Below are 25108 nucleotides of genomic sequence, written 5' to 3' on the forward strand. Positions count from 1 at the left end.
AACCAAGACAAAAATAAGTAACAGAGAAGTGTAAATGAAAAATTTACCAGGTGAAAAAATACTCACATTTTTTTTTTTTTCACTGCAGAAAAAAGTGTTTTACTAGTCAAAATTTGGTGCATTTTTTCAATTTATCTAAGTACCTTTTCTGTCATTAATGGAGATTTGTTAATCTTGTAAATTGTATTGGCTTGCTTTTCTATATACTTATGACCTACCTCTGGGCATAGAAGATATTTATGATAAATTTGTTTAACTTTTTGATCTGTTAAAATGATAATGCTTCTGGAGTTTGTGAACAATGCAATAAAATTTTGTATCATCAAGTTATATCGGAGTTTCTTTCAAGGGTAATGATGCTTTCTATTATCTCTGCAAAGTACTACTGTGAATTATCTGAATGAATGTAGCCCCTCTTTTTTTTTTTTTTTTCTGTTCATAAGCAGTTTCAGAATTTTATGGAAACAATCATTACATTGAAAGTATTTGCCAAACAGCAAACCCATTTTATGTTTTGGATTATTTACAGATTGTTTGTCTGAATTCTCTGTGATGTGACTGGTCACCTCACTGGCACTACTTACTTTTGCTTTCCCGTATGGAAGTATCTTTTAAAACCTGTGGTTTATCAGTAATGGGGAAAAAAAAAGAAAGTACATGCAGAATCCTCTTGCATATGCAAATATACTTGTTTCTGAATATGAATAAGTACTGGGGAAAGAGTAATAGAAGCAAACCCCATTAATACAAAAAAAGGAAAACAAAAAAAAAGAAAAAGAAAAAATAAAAAATAAATAGAAAAGAAAAAGAAAAAGAAAAAGAAAAAGAAAAAGAAAAATAAAAAGAAAAAGAAAAAGAAAAAGAAAAAGAAAAAGAAAAAGAAAAAGAAAAAGAAAAAGAAAAAGAAAAAGAAAAAGAAAAAGAAAAAGAAAAAGAAAAAGAAAAAAGAAAAAGAAAAAGCTGGACCAAACAGCTTTTCATATTCAAATGGATGTTTTCGAGAACATCTTCATCTTTGAATATCAAGGGCTGAATGGATTGTGTGTTCAAAGTATACCTCCTTCGGTATCAAGTAACTTGTTGAATTGCATTAAGCAGGTTTTGCAAGCCTCTCTGTTGAGTTGATGTGGAGGTTTGAACTCGGGCGGCAGCCAGACGCCACCTGGCCAGGCGTTCATCTCCCCCCTCTGGTAAAATAGGGGAGGAGCAAAAAGAAGAGAATTCGTAGGTTGAATAAAAAGAAAGGAATAAAAAGAAAGGATTTACTAAATATAACAAGAGAACAACAGTAATAACAGTGAATCCAAAAAGAAATGGGTAAAATGCAGCAATGGTGACTGCCCCCCCCCCCCAGCAACAATACGGCCCGAGGAGCAGCGGGTACGGGTGAGAGAGGGAGGGAGGGAGAGAGCCCGCCAGCCTGTATCCCTCGGCATGACATCACTTGGTATTGTTATGAACTGACTTCTTAAATTTGGCTGAGTCAGAGTTTCCAATTTCTTTATTTAGCAAGCGGCAACAAGCAAAACAGCGCTGGGCGGCCGGGGAGTCTCCTGCTCCAACAACGGCCCGCACCCTCCAGGGCACTCTGTTTCAATCTTATACTACAAAGTATTACATAGTCATTATACACATATACATATTCATTACTTGAACCCGCCTACTCCCGCTTCGTATGGTAATTAGCTTATCAGTCCTTTACGCTTGCGCAGAAGTTGTTAAAACTACGGTCAGGGGTCTTCAAATCGTGGGGGGTGGTCTTCTGGGAGGAAGGCCGTAGGTCCTCCTCACAGTGTACGTTTCACCTTTGGCTTGGAATGTGATGATCCTCTGAGTCTGCAGAGTTCTTGTCAGTCTAGGCCCAGTAATCTCTTTGCATAATGAGATTCATGGTCGTGAACATCCTCCTGTTTTATTCAATTATGTGCCTGCAATTCTCCACATCTTCTGACGTACGGATGCTTCCTCTCTTGTTGTTCCCCCCCCTTCCTGTCACTTTTTTTTTTTTTTTTGCACTATCATGTTAGTTCAATTAAGCATTTGCTGTTAGTATTACACAATATGCAATAGTTCATATTACAGTTCGCTGAATTTGATGAACAGACGGTTTACCACCTATCACAGTATGAAATAGTACAATGAAAATTAACTCCATCCTGGTCGAAACCAGGACAGTTTAACAAATGAACAAGCTTAACCTCCTTACTCACTCTCACATTGCTCCAGCTATAATGTTAGAATTATCACAGAATCAACAGAATCATTCCGTTGGAAAAGACCCTTGGGATCATCGAGTCCAGCCATCTACTCTATTAAATTCTCCCCTACACCATACTCCCCAACATCTCATCTAAATGACCCTTAAACACATCCAGGGATGGTGACTCCACCACCTCCCTGGGCAGCCTATTCCACTCTCTGACCACTCTTTCTGTGAATTTTTTTTTCCCAATGTCCAGTCTGAACCTCCCCTGTTGCAGTTTAAAGCCATTCCCTCTCATTCGATCGCTAATCTGTGAGAAGAGACCAGCACCAACCTCTCTACAATGTCCTTATCAGAGAGTTTGTGACTTTTAGCAACTTTTGGAAACTCACAGATGTTTTGGGTCTTAAGTGTTTTCTTTTGCTCAGAATTAAACAGCTGTGCAAGCAGGGATGGAGAGTTGAGTGTGGGAGGAAGGCTGACATAGGAAGATGCCTCTCAGTTTTAATGGTTGTGTTCATGCTGTGCATGTTGAAGCTTCAGTGGTGTGAAGGATATTTTGCCCTGCTAAAATAACAGCAAAACTTGAAATGAAATATGTATTCATTACTGTTTTATACAATCTCTCTTGGAACACTAGATAACTATGGCATGTGTCCAACTCGGATAAACCCCCCATACACACATTTTCAGCTACACTAAAAAACAAGTAGAAAGTAATGTTTAAAGGGGTTTTAACCTAATTTTTATGTCCCCAAATTAATACTCTAGTAGATTCTCTACACACAAAATTATTTCTTCCTTTTTTGGAACTGGGACCACCAAACCTGCTTAGAAAAACTGTCAACTTTTGAAATCTAGATTTAAGCTCCATAGTCTCTTACAGCCCTACTAATTCTTTGTTTCCTATACATCTCAGTCTAACTAGAATCTGCATCAGTCTGCCTCAGGGGGATAAATGAAGGAGCATTCTGACAAGAGCATGTTTATGACTAAATCTTGTAGAGCATAACTGAGATTGGACCAGTGGAGTTCTAGGGAAATAAAAAAAAAAAAAAAAAAAAAAGCTTTCCTATAACCTTTTTGAAAAATTTTATAGAAGAATGTTATCTGTCTAATTCTTTATTAAGTCCAGAAGATCTTTAAATAAGGGAGAAAAGACAAAAGGCAGCTGAATTGAGACACTATAATAGGTACAGTAAAGCGAGGAATAGATGATTCAGGATTTAGCTGCTTGCATGGCAAACTCACCAACAGACTAAACTTGCAACCCCACTTAATGAAAATATTTTAAATTTTAATTACTTGAAATAATTCTTAAAATAGTGCTTATTGCCTAAGAATATTGATTTATTGATTTTATTAAAAAATGATGGAATCTAAGATTTTTAAATGAACAGTTTGATGGACAAGTTAGGAATAGAATGGATGCTTGGACTACCACATCTATGTCATAATGGTCTGTTGTAACATTTTTCCTTACAGAGATCTACAAGCAAATTCTAAAATAACTTCAGAGTAAACAATTTTATTCTTGGGTATATCTCCTTAAAAAATATGTTCTAAAATTCAAAATTATTCTTTCTTTATTCATGTTCCATCCAGGCTACTGGTATCTGTGTGAATATTTAATCTCCTATAGTATTTGATTCCTGGGGGATTATTTCCTCAGATGAGAAACTCTTGGGATGTTTATGATTATCAGTGCTGTTCTTCACCCAGACTGGTGTGAATACATGTAGAACAGGGAAGAGACCATGATCTGTTATGAGTATTTTGTCAACACATTGCTTGCAGTTGGAGCAGCCATGAATGAAGTCACACCAAAGAAAAGAGACTGCTAGATCTTTATCCTGCCACATATACTGCCCATGTGTTTGCTCTATGTTGAAAAAGTCACTTTAGAAATATTTGGAAAGTTTAAAAAGAGACATCTTGAACAACCTATTTTCTCATCTACAATCCATCACCTACTTAATCTTATCTGTTATGGTCCAGGATCTCCTTTGAAACAATCTGATTGCTTTAGAATCCCTTTGGAACAAGGCATGCACTTACCTCTAGTATATGACTTACCTCTAGTGAAAGCTTGGCGACATCTTGCCAAAATACAAATGCCCTGTTTCAGGCTCCTTGTGACAACCATTGTGGCCTGGATAACACCTGAAAGCTGAACCAATATTGTACACTGCAGCTGAGGTTTTTGTTGATGAAGAAGCTAGAATATATCAGGAGCTATGATGCAGTACATACTGCTGTGAAGGAACCTCATAATTCTAAAGCCAGAGGCTGGCTCTTGCAATTTATGGGGGATTTTCTAAACATCACCAGGGGCCTTTTATCTCCCAGACCAGTCCAGGACTGAAAAGGCATACCTACATGCTAAAGGGAGGGCCTACAGCTACTTCAGCACCCCTTCTTATGTTTGTATGATGTTCTCTGACCATGGGTCTTATCCCTGTCATGAAGCCATGCAAAAGAGATTCAGTAGTAGAGAAAAAGTAAATGGAAAAAAAATGAACCTTCTTTGAAAAGTGTAACACATTCTTCATGTGTGTAGTTAATCACTTTAATTCCCAGCACTCACTCCAGAGATAGGAGTGTGGAATCTCTTGTGCTTGGCTTTGTAAACTGTCCGTGTATCTTGACAGATGGAGACTGCAGTGGATTTTGAAATGTGATGTGCGGCGATACTATCGGTGTCCACTCCAAAACAGAATTTCTTGGTCCCAGCCCCCAGGCTGACATAATTCCATGTAATCCATGGCAAACACTCAACTCAGAGGGGAATTAATAGGGTTAAACTTGCATTTCAAATCCAGAAATTGATTTTTTTTCTTTTCAAGGTCAGTCATTTAAGGGTTCTCAGATGAAGCTGCTCAGATCTGGAATGTTAAAGTGAATTCCACAGAGTTGAATCCTGTGGTAAGAAGGCAAATGACATAACTGGTAAAGAAATAAATAACGAATTGGCTATTTATCTGTGGTTACAACACATACAGGACCAAAGAAAAATGTGCCTGTTGTAGACTACGAATATCATCATCTGTATTGATTGACCATAGACATCAGAGCACCACCAAGTACTTCCTCTAGCGTGTTCTTCCATATTGCAGCGTTAATACTGTCAAGACACACATACACACAGGTTTATGCTCTTACTATTTTTTTTTTTTTCTGCTGTGTAGAGAACAGAAGAGAAGCCATTATGTGTACCCAGAGGCTACAAAAGGCACATGTTTGTAAACAGGAAAAGCAGAGTGACAGCTCAAACTACCCCACTAGATTTGTGTGTGGGTCACACAGAGGCTACTACTAATTTGTGGGACAGTGTGAGGATCCCATACAGGGTCAGATTAATCAAGTCAGTCTGAAAAAATGTTAACAGGGTCATGTTTATTCTACTTACAGCTCACAATGGGGAAATTTCAACACTGAGCATTATGAGACAGTGAACCTTATACTCTGCGCTCAATATCCATGCTTCTTAGCTTATGTTAATACTGTATACAGAAATCCCTGCCATAACCTGACAGACAACTATTTATTCTCTGCCTCCCCACAAGAGAATTGCTAAAAGTACTCAAAATCACACAGTAGATAACAGATCAAGGGTGCCAGGACACTCAGTCCTTGTCACTTCTCCATGGAGGGTCCAGCAGTGTGATGCTCCTACCACTTTATGTGCAAATCCTCTGCTTTTCATTTGCATTGCTGAGATGGCAAGGTCGGTTGTTCTGAGAATTTGGTGTTACTCTGCAAAATCTGCCCTTAGAAGAAAAGCTCCTACACTCCTTCCAGCAAGAGACTTGAATGATAATGAGAAGAAATAAATTCCTTCCCCGCCTGTTTTTTACTTGTAGAACTTAAAGCCTTTACTCCAACTGTGTTAAGTGCCCTGCACAAAAGCATAAAAGGGAACAACTTGTACGTTATAAAAACCAATTCATTTTAACAGTCTAACTAGACATGACTAGGCAGTGGGGAGGACTACTATTATGCCTACTTATTCTGTGGTGCAAAGGGATTTGGCTAATTAGCCAAGGCTGTGCCAGAAGTCTGTGGAAGAGGTGGGAAATGAACTTGGTTCATTTGAGACCTTCTCAGAGTACTGTAATTATAAAGGTCATGCTTCCATGAGGGTGAACACCAAACATTTTCTTAGGCATTTCATCCTCTCTAGTCCTTTCTCCAGGCAATTTCTCCCTCTCTTCTCACCCAAGACTCTCTTATTGCAAAATTTTTTTGTCTTTTATTGGTCCTGGGTCCATCCTGCAGGTTTGGAAATTTTTATTTTGATACACAGGAACTGCTTATTTATAGACTTCATGAAGTTCATTACTATTTTTTGGTCACTCTGAAGAAATCCCTAGCATATAGACTAGGGAATATATCAGAAAAGTATAATAGACTAGTAAAATATATTCTAGACAATATAGAAACTATTTTCCCTACTTGCTCTAACAGAAGGATGAAAGTTAAATAACTTGCCCAAATTCATACATTATTTACAGAACATGTAACAACTAGTTTACATTTCCTGTGTTTCTAACCATCAGCAATGATAATGAATTTATCCTCTTAGGAGCCCTGACTGTCAGTTGAAGGATTCACACATGTGAGCACATATGGATCTTTCCAGTAATAGACCCCATGGTTTTATATGTAGAAATACTCTTTCCATCAGTGATGACAGCCACAGTGATGTTCAGATGCTTCAAATCTGGCAGCTTCTTTGCTCTCCAGAATCACTTGTCCCATAGTGGGACAGTCCTGAGAAGTTTCTAGTAGCTCTGGTTAGTCTGTTCTCGTTTAAGAAACATAACATCTGTCTGTTCTGAAAGGAGAACACTGACAATCAGAAAGACAATACTGAAAAGAAAGAGCTGATTGTGAAATGTCTTGGGTATTTTGCCCCTTCACCTTTGAGCAAATCCATCAAAAGCCCTCTTGGGGTTCCTCAGAAAGGACAACAGCCAGAGTGGATTGTGAGAGAATCAACTTACCGTGCTTCTGCTGAAATCTTGTTCGAAGCTCTTAATTTATTCACAGATAAACAAAATGCTCTTCATTGCATTGCATGCAGTTTTGACAGATGGTTCTTAACATTCAGCCCAGGTGTAAAGAGACAAAGATAAATGGATCTGTTCTTTTTAATTCACACACACACTTCTGACTTTCATCTCTACCTGAAAAGCTCCTCAGGCTGTCTATCTGTTTCTTGTTCCATCTATTAGACAGATCTTCTTCTATCCAGATATTCACTTTATTGTGCCTTTTAACAGAAGTCCCTCTCCCTGGAATATGCAATTTGCAGAGCATGAATCATATATATCATTAATATCTGATTTTAAAGTAAAATAACATTTAATTATGAATGTTCAGGAGTTCTTGGCTCAGTGGAAACTCTTATGAAAAGAAAAGGAAAAAAATACCTATCCCCCCCCCCCCCCCCGTATATAAAAAGAGGTTGCTTCATTTCCCATTCCAAGAAGTAATGATTAGATAAGTTACCTGACATTAAACAGTGAAAGTAGAGAGCAGCGTGGAAATGAAAGGGGTCTCTTTTAACACAGAACTTTTCCTATCCTAATAAGCATCTTGATAGACTTCCTTGCTCAAGTGTGCAGATAATGTGCAGTACAGCACCTGGGAGAAGTTTCATGTCATACTCATATTTTACAATATTTCTTATGCCGCTGTATTCCTCAGTACCTTAAGCTGTGTCACGTTGTTGGAAACTAGAGAGGATGAAAAGCAAGGAAAAAGACAGAGTAGTAGAAGACGTGCCTGGTATTTTGTCATTAACTTATATCATAGGGTGCACGAAATCTAGAAAGTCAAAGTACCTGTTGCTGTTAAGAAAGAGGGCTCCAGAAATGGAAGAGCAAACAGGACACATAGAATCTTTGAAATAAATATAATTATGTGTTTCAGCCACTTAAAAAAAAGAAAAAAATCATCAGCTCACCTCTGCTAAGGGCAAGGTCTTGTGGTGAGTACACCAGAACTCCACACCTTTTTAACATTATACCATAAGGCAAGCCAATACTGAGTTTATGTCAAGATGCCCTTGATTACTGTCAGCATCAGAGAAAGTTTTAGTAAGGGGTACTGGACCTGAACTTACCCCAGATATTAAACTAGAAATCATATTGACAGTAGAAGTTATGTTGTTTGTCTTGTTTCAGTTTTTTTCTGTTATGTTATGTTGCTATCTTTGCTGAAGAGCTGAAAGTATCTCTTTGTCTTCCTCAGCTTCTACACTCATGGTTTGGCCAGTGTAATATGAAAACCTGGCTGTGTCTCAGACCTGGAGATGGTAGTGTATCCAAGTCCAGTCCACTTGTCTCCATTATTTTGGCTTGTGTGTTACAGAACAGATTTCAGTCAATCACCATCACCAGAGTGACGTGCAATACAATATCATTTCTCTCCTATGCTTTTAGGAAGTTTGGCAATTCAATGCAAATTGGAGGGTTTTGTTCAGGATTTTGTAACATGGCTGAATACACTTGCATGGGATTTGCTGGCACTCGTTTGCCTCCACAAGTTGCTATGACTGTGACAATCCATAGGATAGCATAGCCCCTATTTCAATAAATGGGGTACATTTACTGAGATTATTTGAGGTCAGTGAACACACAGGATCCTAACTGGAGAGACAGGCTGTGCTGCTCGGGATATTTCATCCTTTCCCTACTTCCTCAGAATATCTGATAGCAATCAATATTGCTCATGCTTCTGGTGATGGTGATAAACAAGAGATTTCACTAGCTCGGTCTGCTGCTTTTGGCTGAGGCATAGGGCAGGAAAGAGAGATAATTGATTGTGTGTGAACAAAATCAGTCTATGCAGTAAGAAACCTTCCCTGTATGCATTTTACCTTTCCTGCCCCTGAATGGTGCTTGAACTTAATTTCCAGGAGTTTCTAATGACACTAATCATACATAATCACTAGAATTTGGAATTCATAAGGACATTTTTGTCCTTTCAGGATAAGGTATTTAGTGGATTTTTCTACCTTCTCTGCCAGAATGACAGTGTTAGTTAATAAAAAGCACAAATAAAAATTTAAAATCTTCACACTTAGAAGTGGAGTTTGCTTTTTTTGTTTAAACCTGTCCAGAGCAACTGAGAAGTTCAAAGGAAACAGCTCCCACAGGTGAAAATGAAACCTTTGAAATAACCACTGATTCTGTTAGCTTGGATGGAGAAGAGATCTTACAGCCTCTGCTCCAGCTACCTTCATGTGCACTGCATTTTCCCTGCAGGGAGAAGATGAGAAGAGTCAGAGGCAAACAGAATCTGACAGAGGAGGATGAAAAGGCCAATCTCAAAAGTTGCTGCTTGGTGTGAGGCTGCTTTAATGCTGAAGCTGGCTCAAGGAATGCCAGGTTCTTTGAGAAGGAGAAGGCTTGACATTAAAGTTAAAAGATAATAAGATGCAACCTTCTGTTTAAAATTCCATCTATTGGTTAGTGATTCTCTGTCCCGTGTGTCCTTTCTTCTAACCAGTCTCTGTACAAGACTAGAGAGTTCATCTCCACTCTGATGTGGAATATAAAGCCTCGAAGTAAGTGATCATTCTTTACTTTGGTTAAACCTGTGAAAAAGCACTGAAATCTGGCATACTGTAAACAGAGAGCACATGAATGTACTTTCTGATATTAATGTTTGGAAAATGGAAACATTATCCTTGCAAATATCCTAACTGAAATCGTTATTTTCTGGAAATGTTGCAAAGCTTTTCCTCCCAGGCTCTCTTTCTCTCTGTTCCCGATACTTGCCTATTACATGAAGTCAAAATTCAAGTGTATATTCCCTGCTTTGAAATGCTCTCCTGTGTCAAGATGCAAAATCAAACAGAAGAAAAGATTTGGTATTTTACGAATTGGTTCGGTGCTGGCTGGAGTTATCTCATGCCTTACTGAAGGACCTGTATTATTAACGAAGTATCTGAAAACCTTTCTATGAAGGAGAGAAGGGTGACAGAAAAGATTCTGATTATACTTCCATCCACTCTTTCTCAAGGCATTTAGTGGGGATGACATTTCCTAAGGTTGCACTGCCCAAGACTTGTATTTCAGCTAAATGGAGAAATGCAGTGAAACGTTTCACTTCTGTGTGTTGTGTATGTGTCTCAAAGGAACATGTTAGTTCAAACACAGGGCCATACTGCTATGCAAATATATCTATGCAACATCCAGATCATAGCTGGCTCCTGTCCAGCCACCTTGCAGCCTGGGCAGAATAAGTTTTTGGCTGCCTCCAAACCACAGTGTGGGCATACCCATTCTTATGGATTTGTGCTTGCTGTCTTTGGCACAGGAAAGTAGTTTCAAGCCGCCATGCAAGCTGTGAAAGGCAGTAGCTGAATGTACTGTAGTGACCTTTTTAAAGCTCTTCCACATCTCACGTGATTTCTTAACACTTGTGGCTTCAGCTTCTGGGCTGCGAGGTAGGGGCAGGATGCCAGCTAGTCAAAATTACAGGATATTAAAAAGGTTAAATCAGTCTACCATCTTCATAACTATCTTTAACAAATGTTGTTAGGCAAAATAGTTCTGATTTCTTGTACTGCTGATGTAGACAGCTGGAAAAAAAAAATCTTTTAATGAATATGCATGATTGTAATAAAAACAGAAAATGGTACATACACTTAACCTTTTTTTATTATAATTTGAAGGCTGTACTGTTGTGGTCCTCCTGATGTGATATACCTGAGCTGCAAAGCAGCATTTGCATAGCTTTTGATCTTACAAATGTCTTCTACTTTTATGAGTCTGATATGATTTGATGCTTCAGTGGTTTTCACTTATTAATGGTAGTTGCAAATCCTTTTCATTCTTTTGGAGCTGAAGTCAAAACATAATTTTATGGAGAAATAATAAGTAGATGACATCTCTGTAAGTGGAAAGAATTGGCCTATCTCTGCTGGGTAGAAAGCATTTTCCTATGGAGTGGAAGACAGACTTTTTTGTTAGTTCCTGTTATGTTCTTCCTCTGAATTAAGCTTTGGTTTTTTGTGTTTTTTTGTGTGTGGGTTTTTTGGGGGTTTCTTTGGGTTTTTTAAGGGAAAAGTACAAAGACCTTTAAGCCAAAAATTAAAAATTGTGACTTAAGTAGCCATTGTAGTTTCCCCCAGAAAGACAGGATTTTTTTTTCTGTCATGGCTTAGTGAGTCGTCAGAGATGTAACTGCTCTTGGCAATTATTTGAAGTGACTTAGTTGTCTTCAAAGTTTTGATCATCTATAGGGAGTATAGTTTGATGCAAGCTAGACTAAATTTATAATGGTACAGTCTTTTCTAAGAAAACAACTTTTAGCATCAAAACTATGCATACAGTCATAGAGTTCTGTTAGAGATGACAAACACCTTTCAGCATGCTGACATTTAAAAAGGAGACATAATATTCAGTATGATTTTCAATTTCTGGGCTGCAGCAAACACTACATCTTGCAAGGGTTTTGTTACACAATGCTGTTAAGAAGCGATTTGTAACAAGATCTTCACAGGATTTAGTGAAGATCTGTAGTAGAGTAAGGCACTCTTGCACTGGTTACCTATACTGAGAAAGGATCTTCAGCTATAGTAAGAAATACCAGGTAGGCAAGGAGCAAAAGGAGCAAAAAGATAGGGTCCAAGGCTCACAGTGTGTAAACTGAGCCAGCTGAACCAGGAGAGAGATTGAATTGAGCACTGTAAATTACTGTTTTACCTTTACTGTGAATTAGTTTTGATAAATTTCATACTTGTGATACAAAGACGAAATAGGAAGTGAATGGTTACTTCAGTTAATTTTGCTGTTCAGGAGTGAACCTATTTCATCTGAAGCTAGTGGGATCTTCATGAGACCCTAATTACAGATCTGGGACAAACTTCAGACATCTAAGCTTAAAAAAGCTGGCCTGTGTGTTACAGAAACTCTAGTCCTGAGTATAATAGAGCATATGTTTGGATCCAGGTGCAGGCAACGATGAAATTAACAGGTGAAATTATACATGCAACCGAGGAATGAAACATAAACCTGCTTATCCAACATCTGCCAAACCCGGGGATTTCTGTGTTGCAACTCAATTCTGGTTTGGGAGTGGTTTCAGCAACAGAATGACTTTGACAGCATGGTGCTCGAGAGCATACAGTGGTGAGGTTGCTCTGCCTATTTTTGTAATTGCAGCGTCATTGCTAACTGGAAGATGGATTTCAAAATACACCTATTTTATGTACAAGCCAGTGACTGGGAAGCTGTCATTCAGCTTCAATTCACTGAAGATTTTCTGTTGCAATCCTATGTTAATGAAAGGAAACTAACTCTTGCCAGACCTTTGTGAGAATGTCAGAAAAAGTGTCGTCAGAAGAGAGATACAGAAATTAAGCACGGGTAAGGATTCTGCCTAAGGAAAAATGCATCATGTTAAACTTTATTATTCTGAACTTCGAGATACTTGCTCTATAGTGCCCACTAGCAAAGATCCATACTGACTGAAAAGTACAGTCTGTCCTCTGGTTCATGGACCCAGGCATGCTCATCTAAGAAACTCAGCATCTTTTAAGTTTAAACTCTAAATGAAGAATAAGTGTTACATTTAAGATAAAGAAAACAGGAAATCCTTTATTCACCCTCTAAAGAGGCTGCACCTGTGCTGGTAGTGCTAAGTCCCTGAGGCTGTCTGGAGCTGTGCTTGACCACAGAGGACATGCAGCTGAGGGGAATCTACTATGGAGACAAGTTATGAGAAGCAGGGCTGGAAGAGCAGAAAATCCTCCTTTCCCCTCTGTCCCTGTGCTCAGCTGACTAAGATTGCTAAGAGTATCTGACAGCCTCTGACGTGTGACTCAGGCACCCTGGATAAATTGCTTTGATACAAGAAAATGATCACTTGCTTTGAAATTTATTTATAGCAATTTACAGCAATTTATAATGATTTCTGAATATTGCTTAATAATCCTGCTTGCCCTGACTATTCTGTGGAAACTTACCAAGAACTACTCTTGTCATCAAAACAAAGCAGTTTTCTGTGGAAACTTCCCAAGAATTATTACGTTCAGCAAAAATAAGAGACATGTCCTTGGAAAGCAGATGGGTTCTAACTAGTTTAATCTTTGTAGTGAATAGATAGCCATATATGGATGGTAGAAACCAATCTACTGGTGTTTTTAGATAAGATAGAGATGGTAAACCAGCTGGAAAAACTCTTGTTGTTCAAGAAATTAGCTAAGAGAATCCACGCTTGCTCCGAGGAAAAGTACAAGGTGAAAAAGACTACGAGCCTTCCTCCAAAAGACCCCTGAAGATGCCCACCAGGAGGCAATGCACAGGTGCAAAGATAACATAAACTGCTGACATCAGCCTTTCAAACTAACCCAGCCTTACTTATGCATATGTATATTTGTATTACATAATCCAATGAATATAGAGATTCACACTCTATAAATTTCTGGTAAAATGTGCTGTTTGTCTGCAAGCTTTGTGGAGAAATCTCCTTGCACCCCAGCACTGGAGTGAACATACCTGCTTTATAACTCTCTCTGAGTTTTAGAGTCTGTTTCCGTGAATCATCTTACAGCAGAAAATGAAGTAGAGCCAGCTAGTTGGAAATCCTAGATACCGACTTAGTGGATTCTAAGCTGCTTTTATTGAACATGGCCTAATGGGGCAGCTTTCAAGTCACTCAGATATTCGTGTGGGAGGAGCAGTACATTTAGTTGTGATAAGGGAGTGAGGGAAATGGGATGAAACCTGCTTTAGTTCAATGTTTTTAACTCTGAAGTTGTACCAGATACGATCAAGACTGAAGTGATATTTCAAAAAGCTGTTCTATGTTGTTTATTGTATCAGATTCTCAGATCAGTGATGTGTACTGTAACCAGGGCAATTCAAGTTGAGGATTGTTTGTTTCATTTTCTAAAAATAAGAAAACAGCCCTGGCTCAATAACACATCTCATTTTTCCCCATTTGAAGCTCTATAACTGAACTGAGATTCACATAATATAGACACTTACAGCAATGAAAACGCAAGGAATGGAAAGAATATCCTCAGCCATTTTTTTTTTTTTTTCCTGGTACAGCATCATTTGTGTTTCTACCATGAATGTTGTTTAAATTGCTTATCTTCATGCAGAGAGGATAAACTGTAAATAACCATTACAGAAGGAATTTTTAAGAGAAACTAGCCAGCCCATATGCTGTGCATTTTATTTGCTATTACAAAGAGCCTTCTGTAATGACTGTGGCTAATACCCACAACATTCAAGAGCCTGTAAATTAATTTCACTCTCCAAACTAGGGCCCACATGTATATCTAGAAAGGTCATTGTTCTAGTTCCTAGTAATCTGGGAGCATAAAATGGGTGTCAAGGTGTCTCATACTTTCGTTTAGGGCAGCTGTCAGTGTTGCCAGAGCTACAGAATGGTTCATGTAAAGAACAAATGCATTAAAACACAAACACTTATTTCCCTAGATAGAATGAAAGTATTTTATGTAATCTGCAGCAGTGTTTACAGTGAATAGGAAATGCATTTATGTGTAGCGTTGAAAGTATCTCTGAGGTTAACAGGGATTAGGGCAGGAATCTTAATTACTTAATGACTCCCCTTTGTTGGTAGTGGTGATTGCCTCCTTTCTGTTAAAAATAAATATTTTAAAATGTGATAGTGTGATGCCAAAGCAAGTATTAATTTTTAATTGCAACACTTCTTTTAACATAGAGGTACAGAATATTCTGTGCCTAAAACTATAAAACAGTCTTTGCTCAAGAAACTCTTCACTAGTATCTGCAGCAGTGACATGCGGAATAACGACTTTACAACCAGTAAGGTTATAAAGAAGGTATGTTTATTCAGTGCTGGGTGCACAGGGGGGGGATTACTCCTCCACAAACGTGCACACCTTGGAGAGAAAAGCAGCTCCTTTTTATAGTGTAAAACGTTTACATATTCATTATAATCCCGAGAATAGGGAGAGATATTACAATTAAATTTGAGAATTCATTTTCATAAATCCCGCCCCGAGTTCCTCCCCGTTGCGTCTGCTCAGTGGTTCCTGGTGGTCTTGGGCGGGGGTCTTCAGGATGAAGATTGAAGATGCCTCCTTTTCCTCTCATGACTTTTCACCCAATTAGGTCTTTTCAGCATGTCAATTTATAATTCCTTGAATCCTCGTTCCTTATTTTGGGACTCAGTAGTTGCAGCCCCTCCCTTATCTCAAGAGCCCATCCTGATGAGAGCTTATCCTGCTGAGAGCCCACCCTGCTGAGAGCCCTGCATCTATTTTGTTAAAGTTTCTCCCTTCAGCAACTGCTTTCTCATCCACAAAAATTCCACCTCCAAGCTGTTTTCTTGGCATCAAAAGTCATGTATTTTCTTCTTTAATATTCTATTGGTTTTCAAAAGCACTAAAATAATGTGCAAATAAAAGAGACTTTGTATCATCTCTGATGGATCCAGAAGATGTCACAATACATTGAAAAGATACTTTGGAACAAATACATCAAGGATTGCATAAAAATTTAGTTAGGTTTGGGAGCAATCTACAGCAGATCAAGAGAAACTGTTGAGAGTAATAGAACCACAGATGGCAAAGGCAATCAGGGATAAAGGAAGAAGTCAGGTAAGCAAATTAAGAATAAAACAGATATGAGCCATATGTGTCTTTAGTCCTCAGGTAGAAGAGTTAGTGTCCAGGATATTACATGCACATCCTTACATCTATGGAGGAAGAACAGGGAAGGAGCATTTTCTTCCAGTCCTTCCTTGTAGAATATCCCTTCTGAATGTGTATTTCACCACACTGCACACCATTGCACATTAGTTGTGTTGCCCTTCCAGCAACTCAGGTTTTTTCCTAACATGAGAAGATAATTTTCTTCCTAAATTGCCATTCAGCTTTCAAGTTAAGAATACTTGTCATGCTGTGCTTCTTTGGATAGATGATGAGTAAATCTGTACTACAATGTACTAGTGTTCAAGGCTTACCTCTCCAGGATCCCCTCTTCTCACAGTGCTTTGTCTCTTGTACCTTCCAGTCTCAGTGGACCTACAGCTCTTCATCTGGCATGGCAGCAACAGTATCATTGTAGTAGTGATCACCAATGTTCCTGCTAGTTTAGACCTATCTACTTGTCCTGGTCTAGTGATGACAGGGTCTGTTCATCTCTTGTGAATAAGATGTAGCCTCTGTGAGAGACGAGAAACCAGGCCTGTGAGAAACTAAGACAAACAACCTGGGAAAGCAAAAGTTGAGGCTGATTGAAGAAATGCCTCAAACACTCGCAAGACAAAACTATGAGTCACAGGGTGCATTCTGTGGAGGCCCAAGCTGATAACGCTGCCCGATGTAGCTGGGGGAGAGAGCCCTGTGGAGACAGGACGGCTCTGCCCTGGGGCACCTGGGCAAATTTCAAGGGCCATGTGTCCGGTGAATGAACTTTGCTTCATTATCCACAAAATGCATATTAAAGTTGACACCCCTCAATATGCTAACGAGGGCTGTCATGATCATGCTAATGACATCATCCCATGAAACACCTTACCCCTCCCTGTACATGGGATACGTAGCTATGTGGGTCGACCTAGGGGACGGACCCAAGGAAAATGGGTATAAATCAAAGGGGGGAAGAAAGGGCTCTCTCTCTCTCTGCCCCTCTCCCTGCCCCCCCCCGACCGTCTGGAGAAAGCAGTGAAGCGAAGAAGACGAATGCCAGCGAAGTAGACGGCCGCCTCCTGGAACCCTCGCCGGCGGGATCAGCGCAGGAACCCAGACCGGTGATCTGTATTCTCCCATTCCCTCTATCTCCCTCTTTTCCTTTTTCTATTAAGAAATGCAAAGCATATTATATTGCTCACCACAACTTGCTCTGTACTTGGCCAATTATCATGTGTTCAATTAGTGCATTGTAGGTAGTTAATAAATGCTTGAACTTGGAGACTTGTTGTCCGCTCCAATTGGGGATTTGCGAATCTGAGTCACTTGCCCCCTCATCGGAGCGGGACGTGACAGCCTCTTTTTTTCCAAGTAAGTTGTCTACTTGAAGACAGGTTTTATGAGTAAAATCTCTATCCTTTCATTGCTCACCAGGGAGGTGGGAAATGAAGCTGAAGGAAAGCTTTTTCTTGTTCTCTGCCCCGCTTCTGTTCACTACAGACACTGTGCCCTCTTAAGAGTTAGGACACAACTCTTTGGCCTTTGGGAAGGGCAATCACCAAAGGCCTTCTTTCCATCTCCCTCCTGAAGGAAGCAGTAGGTATGACTACTGAAATACCAGGCAGCTACAGGAGTGCTCAGTGTGGTTGAAAGCACAGTAGTACTTCAAATAATCAGTGCTGAAGAATGCCATAACACCCCTGTGGTCTCAGTGCTCCTCGTGCAGTTAAGCCAGCTGTATTGACATTCCCGAGTGGACTTCGGTTAACAGATAAAGACCACAAACTCAGTTAGGAAGCAAGGACTCAGACATGTCAAGGCAAGGCATTGGCTACCATTGCTGTGACAGGCTATTGACACAAAACCACATCCCGTGATCCAATAAATAGCTGTGTGATTTCCAATTTTTCTTTCATATGATGAACCTTTGATCAGCTACAGAGATTAAAATAGATTAGATATTACCTTCCACCCTCACACTGATAGTTGTAACCAAGACCCATCCTGTTTATATGCTTGTGTTATATCCATGCACATCTGACTATCCTCTGCTTAATAACCCTGACTCCCTTACTCACTCTTGGACTGGCCTTTGTATATTCCACTATTCTCCTTTTACATTTAAGCTCATTAAAGTTGATGGATTTTGCATGATAAATAGCTCCTTTCAGGCCCACATTGCTCAGCACTTCAGCAAAGCCTTTACATGAGCTGAGCAATGCTTCATCAAAACCCACAATGAATACCAAAGATTTTTTTTTTGTTTATGAATACTGCTTCTTCTGATAGCATAGAAAATTTTGCTTTGTCATATGTGCTTCACTACTGTTTCCCCCAGCTGAGATACTCCAGATGAAATCACTTCATTTACAGTAGGAAACAAAATGGTTATGTTTGCTCCTTAGCTGGAATTGATTTCTGTTGATTGAGAAATGCGTATGTAATGTTTAACTTATTATCTGTTATGTCTGTTTCAGGTTCTGTTTGATGCCTGGGCAACTCTTAATTCTTTCTTGTTTCTTCTGACATAACCTAATCTCTGTGTGGACACACAACTAGAAATCCAGATTGTGATTATAAAAAAATTTTATAAACACTATATTAGTGGTGTCTTTGCAGCAAGAGGTGAGTGTTTTCATCATTTCAGCAAATGAAACCTCTACAACTATACAGAAAACTAGAGGCCACTTTTGCAAGGTGGGTGCATACCTGATCTTGAAAAACACTTTTAGCTTTCCTTTCTAACAAGGTGACATTTACCATGTACACAAAATACTTGCATACACAAGTGAGGAAAACCAAACCATTCCGTAGGACTGACTGTTTCTTGGCAACAGGATCAAATGTCCTACATGCCTGGTGTACCATTGTGTGGCTATCCATCATGTGCAGAGTGGCTGGTGTAACTAGGAATGGCTATATAAAGGCCTCCATGGTCAGAAGGGTGGTATTTTTCCTGTATGTATTTTAGAGAATGACCCCAAAGATAGGATCCACCTAGGCTATGGGGAATCAAGGCTTAAGCTTTTGCTTTTGATTCTAAGGGAGCAAAGCCTGAGGTCAGCTGTCATATATCTCCAATACTTCTATTACATGTTTTTTGAATTTTCTATGCTTTTACTGGAAAACATTAGGACAATTTTAACACCTTTTTTTAAAAAAAAAAAAAAAAATCGTGGTATGTAGCTGTTTGCCAGATAGTCTTGTTGAAGGTAAAAAAAAAAAAAAATGGTAACGTTATGGAGGATGTGGCAGTTGGAGGCCAGCTAGGACACAGCAATCATGAAATAATAGAGTTCTCTATTCTTAAAAAGACCAGGAGAAGGGGCAGCAGAACTGACATCCTAGACTTCCAGAGGGCTGACTGACTTGTTTAGGCACATGATTGACAGGATCCCTTGGAAGATTGTCCTGAAGGGTATAGGGGTCCAGGAAGGCTGGGCGCTCTTTAAGAAGGAAGTCTTAATGGCACAGGAGCGAGCGGTGCCCAGGCGCTGTAAGAGAAACTGGTGACAGAGAAAACCACCCTGGCTAAACAGGGAGCTTTGGCTGCAACTCAGGGACAAAAGGAGATTTTACGGCCTTTGGAAGAAGGGACTAGTGACTCGCAGTGATGACAAAGATGCTGTGAGGCTATGCAGGGCGGAAATCAGGAGCAATAGAGCCCAGCTGGAAATTAATCTGGCTTCAGCAATCAAGGACAATAAGAAAAGTTTCTATACGTATGTCAGCAGCAAAAGAAAGACCAGGGAGAGCCTCCATTCCCTGCCAGATGCAGGAAGAAACAAGGTAACAAGAGATGAGGAAAAGGCCAAGTGGTTTAATGCCTTCTTTGCCTCAGTCTTTAATAACAAGACTAGTTGTACTGAGGGAATCCAGCCTCCTCAGCCAGAAGACAGAGACTGGGAGAACGATCCCCAACGTTCCAGGAGGAGACAGTCAGTGACCTCCTGCATCACACAGACACACACAAGTCTATGGGACCGGATGGGATACACCCGAGGGTGCTGAAGGAGCTGGCTGGGGTGCTCGCCAAGCCGCTTTCCATCGTTTAACAGCAGTCCTGGCTGAATGGGGAGGTCCCGACAGATTGGAAATTGGCCAATGTGACGACCGTCTATAAGAAGGATCAGAAGGATGATCTGGGAAATCACAGGCCTGTCAGCTTGGCTTGGGTGCCTGGGAAGCTGATGGAGCAGCTCATCCTGAGTACCATCACAAAACACATGTGGGACAACCAGTTGCTCAGGCCCAGTCAGCATGGGTTTATGAAAGGCAGGTCCTGCTTGACAAACCTGATCCCCTTCTACGACAGGATGACCTGCTTATTGGATGAGGGAAAGGCTGTGGATGTTGTTTACCTTGAGTTTAGTAAGGCTTTTGACACTGTTTCCCACAGGATTCTCCTGGTGAATTTGGCTGCTCGTGGCTTGGTTGGGCACACACTTCACAGGGTTAAAAACTGTCTGTATGGCCAGGCCCAAAGAGTTGTGGTGAACAGAGTTAAATCCAGTTGGTGACTGGTCACGAGTGGTGTCCCCCAGGGCTCTGTTTTGGGGCCACTTCTGTTTAACATCTTTATTGATGATCTAGACGAGGGGATCGAGTGCACCCTCAGTCAGTTTGCAGATGACACCCAGTTGGGTGGGAGTGTTGATCTGCTCGAGGGCAGGGAGGCTCTGCAGAGAGACCTGGACAGGCTGGAGCCATGGGCTGAGGCCAACTGGAGGAGTTTCAATAAGGCCAAATGCCGGGGGCTGCCCTTGGGCCACAACAACCCCCAGCAGCGCTACAGGCTTGGGGAGGAGTGGCTGGAGAGCTGCCAGTCAGAGAGGGACCTGGGGGTGCTGATTGACAGCCAGCTGAACAGGAGCCAGCAGTGTGCCCAGGGGGCCAAGAAGGCCAATGGCATCCTGGCTTGTGTCAGCAATAGCGTGGCCAGCAGGGACAGGGAAGGGATCTGACCCCTGTACTTGGCACTGGTGAGGCCGCCCCTCGATTCCTGTGTTCAGTTTTGGGCCCCTCACTACAAGAAGGACATTGAATGACTCGAGCGTGTCCAGAGAAGGGCAACGAAGCTGGTGCAGGGTCTGGAGCACAGGTCGTACGGGGAGCGGCTGAGGGAACTGGGGGTGTTTAGTCTGGAGAAGAGGAGGCTGAGGGGAGACCTCATCGCCCTCTACAGCTGCCTGAAAGGAGGTTGCAGAGAGCTGGGGATGAGTCTCTTTAACCAAGTAATAAGTGACAGGACAAGAGGTAATGGCCTCAAGTTGCTCCAGGGAAGGTTTAGAATGGATATTAGGAAGCATTTCTTTACAGAACTGGTTGTTGGGTGTTGGAATGGGCTGCCCAGGGAGGTGGTGGAGTCCCCATCCCTGGAGGTGTTTAAGAGTTGAGTTGACATAGCGCTGAGGGATATGGTGTAGTTGGGAACTGTCAGTGTTAGGTCAATGGTTGGACTGGATGATCTTCAAGATCTTTTGCAACCTAGATGATTCTGTGATTTTGTGATTCTTTTATCTTCTGTTTCCTTTTCCCAGAGACCTTTAGCGCTGTAATATTTGTGCTTGATTTGTATTTGCAGAGAACTGGGAGGCATCTCCCCATCTTTTCTCTGCTTCCTGACTAGAGGGAATACACAGTGTGAATCCCACAAGGTAGTCCATCTGAGGCCAAACAGTCTTTTTCTTTATTTCTGTACCAGTTTGCTTTGTGTTTGTTTTTTTTTTTTTTCTTTTTTTTTTTTTCTTTTGTCTCTCTTCCCTCACACATCTGACACATCCATAAATTGGCCAAAACTCCTTCAGAAGTGCTGTTTTCTGGCTATGTGGGTTCCTGTTTCATGCCAATGACACCTGATGGAACCTGGCTGCCAGGCCAGGTGGTTTGTACCTGCCTCATTGTCAGTGCTGCCTGCACTGCTGCCTGTAGTCACGCACTCCCAGCACAACTTCTTTGTGCTCCGCTGTGCAGGCAAATATGTTTTGAGCAGCAGAATTAGAATCTGAGTGGACTGATATAGCAAATACTTGCATACAGCTCTGGCAATCAACAATTTCTCTCAGTCAAGTTTATTGCACTGACATCCTTCTTATAAATCCAAGCAGACTTTCCATTCTCTGCTTCTTGCTCAGTTAACAAGCAACAGTTTGAGAGGTTCAGAACTGTGCTTGTTACATCAGACCAGTAGTATTTTCTAGTATATTAGCAGAATTCACAAAAATATGGGTTAATATACCAAACACATGGATAAACTGATTGCTCTGGGTCTACTGGAAAGGTAATCTGACTGTTTCCTCTAAGGTTACCAACAGCTGTGAAATCGAGAGTTAGGACTGGCTGCTTCCATTGACACTGCTTGGAGCACAGTGCCAGGGGTGTATAAGGAAAAAACTGATATAATGTTGTTGATCTTATGTTCAGATATCCTTGCCTTGTTCCTGTCCCCAAAGGTGCATAGGACAGTATTATTTTATAAATATATTAATATGCCAAGTTGTGAATATGGGTCCCAGTGCTTAATTTGGCAGCCCTCTCCATCTGCTTAACCATTCCCTGAATGATAGTGTTGGGTGTTCAGGACACATAGACACCTCAAGAGTGCATCAGCTTAGAAAAGCCAGACTTCTGGACTCCAAGAGTCCAAAATAGGAAAGGATGTAGGATAATTATTGTTTCTGCTCTGCAGAGGTAAGGAGATAATCATTTTTCTGTGCAGCTACATGCATGATTTGTTTCTGTGCATTATGGTCCTGTACTATGCTCTTGGTTATATTCTGACCCCTGAACTTCCACACAGCTCAGCTTTTTCAGCTTCTGTAAGAGCGTTCATGCCTGCAAGTAAGTATGTAGCTTTGAATGAAGCAAAGATAGCAGCAGCAGCAGCAGGCACCATCACTGGTCTCAACTTTTTACTTCCTTTTCCACCCTCTTACCTTTTTCTCTTTCAAACGTTTGCAGAACTGGCAGAGATGGCCAGCTCCTGCACACAGCAGGTAAGCTCTCAGACTTGGAACAGAAATCTTGATCCAGTTCTTGTTTTTCTAAATATGGCCTATTTCAGGGCTCCTTTCACAGCAAGGCTGCACTCAAATCGGAGCTCTTCATTTTTTGTTCATTGATGGCTGTACTTGTTTTTATGTTTCTTCAGACTCTTTTGTGCCATCCTGCTTCAACTGTTTTCCTCTTGGAAATTCTCCTACTTTTTCCCCTCTCTAGTCCTGGACATTTTTACAAGATAGGATCAGATCTGTTCAGGTGGATCACAGGGTATTATTGCAAAAGGAGATGCTGCTCATTCTGGGGTTTCAAGCTGCACCCTGTGCTCTGTCACAAGTCCCCTCACCCTGCCTGCACCATTTGTAGCCCAGTGAAACTGAGCATTTGTGAGTCACAATGAAGAAGTTCTTCTTCAGTTTCACCAAGAACTTCTGGGCATTGTAAGGTCTAGAAGTGCTAAAAAGTAGGAGCCAGTTCTGGGGGCAGAACTCATGCAGTTGACCTAGGAACAAACAGATGGCATTATACTATTGTGAGAAGACTAAAAAGACAATATTAGGCATCTCAATGCCATGCTGAGTGCAGTGACATCTGCACTGAAACACTAAGGAGAGAAGTACATCTGCAACTTTTGCTTCCTATGTAGCTTTACGAAACTGGAAGAGTAGGTGAGTTAAACAACTTCCTGCCCTTAGATTCTCCCTCACAGCCCAGGGATTAATGCACTCGCAGAAAAAGCAGGACACAGTGATTTCTAGGCTTTCCATGGAAAAACTATGGGGAGAAAGTCTCCACAGATAATCTTAATTGTAAAACAGCTATAATGGATTCGCCAAGCTTCAGGGAGGTTTCCAACCATGACTAGCAGCAGGTGCCTGGGCCAGGTTGCAGGCACAGACCTAGAGTTCTCTGATTCTGCCTGCTCACATGCCGCAGCTCCTGGTGTAGCAACTTCTCAAACTGAGGGTAGTATTTTCCATTTAATAGCCTTTAACTTTTCTTCCCTGGATTTAATTAGTTTCTGATCCCATTTACAGTTTTGGCCTTCACAGCCTCCTGCAGCTGATGGTTCTGTAGTTTAAGTTTGCTCGGCTTTAAGCCTGTAGTTTGATAATTTAATTTGATGCCCCTTTGTTCTGACATTATGATGATCTGAATAATATTTCTTGTTCATCCTCTCATTATTTTATATACCTCTACCACATTCCTATCTGCGATCCTTTCTTTTACCACCTTAACAACTCCAGTTAATTTAATCTCCCACCACACAGATGCTATGCCATAACTTTGATCAACTTTTTCACTTTTCTCTGTACCATTTGTAGTTGTATTGCATCCCTTTTGAGGCAGGGATATGCCATGAATATGTACAGTGGCATTTAATATTTTCTTTGTCCTTTATTTCTGTCCTAGTAATTTCTATACTTTCCTTTATTCTTTGACACCACAGATATGAAAATTATGTTTTCAGACAATTATCTTCAGTGGCTCCAAAATCTCTTCCTTAGTCACAACAGGTAATATCAAGCCTACCATTGTGTTCAGATAGTTAGGTCTGTTTATCCCTCATCTGGGTTCCTTTACATTTATTAACACAATGTAATTTTATTTATACTGATTTAAATGGAATTTAATCAGAGATTCTCTGAAATCTGCTTTCTCAGTAAGTGTCTGCTTTACTCCCTTGAATTATATCCATATCTTTTCTAGCTCACTGAATTGCCCAGACTCCATATTGTAGATCTTACTTGCCTTTTATGAAGTTATTAACTTACAAGAGGCAACTGAGGGCTGCTGAGAAACTGGTTTTGTAAGTAATGAGTTGTTATTCAAAAGCAGGCAGAGTGCCACCATTCTTTCGAACCCATTTTTTTCAAATTCTTTCTTTTTAAAAAATTAGGTGCTTTCTGAGCACATATAAGGAGCAAGCCTGCTACTGGATAATTTAAATTGTGATGCTATTTTCTTCATTCTGAATACCATTAAGAAGGAAATTGGTGCCCAGTCTGACAAACAGTATGTGTTTAATGGCACAGCCTTAGGTATCCAGCCAAGTTTTGTCCTGAAACCTGAGGCACTTGGGTCTTCATCAGGAGTGTAAGCAGCTTTGCCTGAACAGTCCTTCTGGCTGTAAGTGGTTGTTGAATGCCTAATATAATCTTTCTGTGTAACTGCCCTTATTTTCTCTGCACCCTTTGGTGAGCCTGTTTCACCTCTAATAAGCCAATTTGCATGGCTTCATCCTTTGTGAGTCTGCT

Source organism: Athene noctua, chromosome 1 (assembly GCF_965140245.1).
Source record: "Athene noctua chromosome 1, bAthNoc1.hap1.1, whole genome shotgun sequence".
NCBI classification, from domain to species: domain Eukaryota; kingdom Metazoa; phylum Chordata; class Aves; order Strigiformes; family Strigidae; genus Athene; species Athene noctua.